General features: G+C 28.0%; 1 pseudogene across 1 annotated transcript; it reads right to left on the reverse strand.

Annotated features, from left to right (window-relative positions):
• Window positions 1-574: 574 nt before the first annotated feature.
• Window positions 575-2,525, reverse strand: LOC149889107 (uncharacterized; annotated as a pseudogene). Its single transcript, XR_016452621.1, has 5 exons — window positions 2,182-2,525; window positions 1,727-1,810; window positions 1,228-1,464; window positions 836-993; window positions 575-684 (listed from the first exon to the last, which is right to left on the reverse strand). The product of XR_016452621.1 is annotated as an uncharacterized LOC149889107 (transcript).
• Between the last annotated feature and the right edge of the window lie 1,606 nt (window positions 2,526-4,131).

Genomic DNA, 4,131 nt, shown 5'->3' on the forward strand with positions numbered 1-4,131 from the left:
TCTTGTTATTCATATGAAAAATGATTTTGATTTATTTATCTCTTAGAAACCGTCTACCCTTTTAGGAAGACTTTGGTACAAATAAACGTTTTCAGAAAGTGCTTTTATTTGTCTTCTGTTAAGAGGCACTATACATAAAATAACAAATTGATTTATTTTTTTTATCATTATTATTATTTCTATTATTATTACTATTACCCAGTGGGCGTTTGGACGTCCAAGTTGGACCTAGGACGTCTATTTAGGACGTCCAGCAGACATCCAAATGAAACACCTTTTTTCCGCCCCTATTAGACGTCCACAGACTTCCTTTTTAGACACTTTTAGGACGAATTACGACATCTGGTAGACGTCCAAATTAAACTTATCCCAGTAAACATTGGACGTCCTTAGACGTCCACTGGTCTCTTAAGGACGTCCAATTTTTTGTGATGACCGTTATATTCGGGCATTAGCGACACTAAAATCTAGGAATAACAACTTTTTTGAAGTTATTTATAAAGATATATTTAAATGTTTAAATTCAGATTAGATAATATAAATGCTACAACAACAAAAAAAAAAAAAACTTTTATTATTTAATTTCTTCTTTTTGCAATTTAGGAATTGCTCGTTTTACCAGATCGCCAACCAGTGTCACGATATTGCCTACGTCAAAACTATCTTTTTCTGAAATAAAAGCTTCTAAAACAAGCAAAATATAGAGATATTTTCTATTTAAATATTTATATTTAAATAAATACAAACTACATAAATTTTATTATAACTTTTTTGTTCTTCATAGAAACACTCAGTAGAAACCTTACAACATAATTTGATATGTAAACTAACTTACTTTTTAAACATTTGTATAACATTGTCGCTACAAATTTCCGTTTTCCCTCTATCCCTCTTTACTAAAACAGCTTTGCAAAGGTTGTGTCATTATGCTGTCTAACACATTTTAACTGTTCTACGTGGCATTGAACCACCAACATTTTTAATCTGTGTAATCTAGAGAAAATAAAAAATTTAGTTAAAAAAAAGTCCGGTGCAAACAAACCTATAGTTGAGGAATGGCAATAACAGTCTACATCAGTGTAGGGATGCTTTTAAATCAAAATAACATAAACTTTGTTTTTAGTTTTGAGCTGTCTTAATAGTGGTAACATTTTAAACTTTATTGATTAAAGTTACTTTTCAAATAAATTTTCTACATTAAAAAAAAAATAACACTGAGAAAACTACCTTCTGAAACCTAGCTGCTTTATTGGAGTTTAATCAATTTTCCTCCACGTCAAACCTCTCTAACATGTGAAGTGGTTCTGTAAATCAGTCTTATCCATGTAATCTAGAGAAAATAAAATCCACTGGGTCCTGCCTCAATATTTTCCAGAAAATCAAGGCAATCAAAGATTTTCTTTTGATTTTCCTTAATTTCATCAAACTGATTTGTGAATTCCATAAAAATAGCATATTGGAATTCTGAAAATAAAAGCTGAGATTTTAAATAAACATTTTTAAACATTCATTTGCCAAAAATGATTAAACATGTAACTTTTTGATTATATTTAATTAGCTTTTTTATTCAATAAATTCTTAATTCTAAAACTAAAATTAAATCAAACAATAGAAAAGCTTATATTATTAACGATATAATACAAAAAAATTAATAAATAGCAGTTTTAATAAATTATCTGTAATACAATATTGATAAAAGTATTCAAATAAATACAAAAGTACTCACGCTTATTTGTCATTTCTTTACAAGAAACTCCACCATCACCAATATTTGAATGTTTCCTTTTTAATTTATCAGTTTTAAAACGATCTAAAGTTGAAAATTTAATGTCAACATTTATTTAAACCAAATCAGGAGGAAAATCATGCAACACACTGGGAGATAGTGCTGCTTTCAATTTTTCTAATTCTAAAAGTTAAAACAAATACTAAGAAAGCAAATTTTATCTGGAGTTTTTTTAAGTATATCTTCATCATCTGTATTTGAATATTTATCACTTAGGTTATGAAAAGATCCACTTATCATAAGTTCATTAGAATGAAAACTGAAATCTAGCACTGGACTAGGTGCATGAACTTTTTTTGACTATCTTATTAGTTGGTACAAAAAAATTATTTACACACTATAATTTTTTTATCATGAAAAATGATCATATAAGTAATAATAATAAAAAAATAAACCTTGATGTTCTGACTCATTTTCTGTTTGAAACTGAAGCATCTGTTGCATGTCTCTAATGTCCCAGCTTCCAAAATAAATTCAATAAACTTAAATTCTTTCCATCCTGGCTTCAGAACAGCCCACTCAGAAATATATGTTCCAAGAGTTTTGAAACTTTTGGGTAGGAAATAAACAATACATTTGGCTAAATTAACCCAATGAAAAGGAACCACTGTCTTGGTTGGTAGACCTTTTTCAGTTATAAAAACAGTACCAAATAGCCTGAGAATAAAAAAAGGACTTAACTATTTAACTAATCAAAAGCATATACACTTTACATTAATTTTTCTAAAACTTTAAAAAAAAAAATTTAAAAGAGGAAAAAACATGGAAGCTCTCTTTATAACATGTAGATATAATCTACTAGATTAAAATATCTTGTATATTTAATTAGATATCTAGATATCTGACAAGAATTTTTTCTAATTAATTAGTTAATTAGAAAAAATTCTTGTCAGTTATCTAGATAATATATATCATTTGCTAGCACCCTGTTAAGCTCAGTAACAAATAAAAAAAATTAGCGTTCAATAAATTAGTTCACGCATGCGTGTTAGAAAATATCCAAAACATTTTCTTTGGAAATCAATAGACGACTGAGTTAGAAATCAAGACACAGTTGATATTTTTGGGGATAGTGCCCTTCCAGCTAACCCAAAAAAACCACCTATATGGGGTGATAGTGGACACATGTAGGTGTCCAGAAATGGGAGTTTTGAAATCCATCTATTACGTCCGAGAAAAATAAATCAATTTTAAGTTGAAAATTTCCCAATTTTTTTACTGTTTCGATTATTTACTAAACAAGCCATAAAATTGAAATGAGTCATTGGAACTTCATGAAATTTTATGGAGTTTTACCTGTATAGTATGGCTATCAATGTATAAAATTTTATGCAGATATCTTGCTTGGTTACAAAGTTATAGGCCGAAACGTTTTACAAAATCATACATTTTGACAGTGTTGGTACCAAAAGTTTTTAGTTTTGGTAAAAATATTTTATGTGATTGCCCTGATTTTTTGTATGTATATTCTATAGGCAATAGGCAACAACTTTTGTTATTAGAGTTTTGGAATTAGACTATTTGCTAAAAAACTGTGGCCAAAATCATTTAAAACCACAAAATCTCCTCATAATATGGATTATTCAGTTTTTGAGTGAAATGACCAACTCTGGGGAAAATTTTTGAAGTATTTGCTACTTTGAGCAGTTATCTATGTAAAATATAATGAAATGCATGTACTCATAACACAATTTGAGGGGTTTAGCAAAATAAGTAGATTTTAAAATTGTAGATTTTTTAAGTAATTTGCTTTTTTCATTATGTCCGTATGAATTTCATTCAGAAAAAGCATTACAGAGGCCGTAAAAATTGAGCTATCGAGTAAAAAATTGAACCCAATGTGAGCAATAGACTAAGGAACATTCATGTAAATTTTGGTTGAAATCTGACGGGTAGTATTTGACAGAGACAACTTTTACCGAAAAAAGAAATGTACGGCATTCCCTATTTTTTTGTTTAAGTGGATTTTACAGGTTAATCCATAAAAAAATCACTTGTTATTTCTTTCAAAACTTGCATTTTATTGCATTTGAAATTAATTTCTTTCTTTAACAAAACTACAATTATCAAGTTAAGATTCTTTTTTTACATTTTTAACTTCTGAAGAAAGTTTTTGGTCTATGATGTTTAAGATGTTTTTCAGCGGAAAATGTAGGAAGTGGTAAAAAGTATTGTTTTTATTGAGTATAGTGCACACTTTTATTACAAAAAAATTATATCAAAGAGAAAGGTACACACTTTAAAAAAAATATTTGTTTAATAGATGTATTCAATATTTATTGTTAAAAAAGTTGAGTGTGCACTATACTCATATGCAAACTATACAATATAAAATACTGTAAGAT

This window comes from Hydra viridissima, unplaced genomic scaffold (assembly GCF_058129835.1).
Source record: "Hydra viridissima isolate aposymbiotic clone 2 unplaced genomic scaffold, HvirCarnegie_v1 scaffold_5, whole genome shotgun sequence".
Taxonomy (NCBI): Eukaryota; Metazoa; Cnidaria; class Hydrozoa; order Anthoathecata; family Hydridae; genus Hydra; species Hydra viridissima.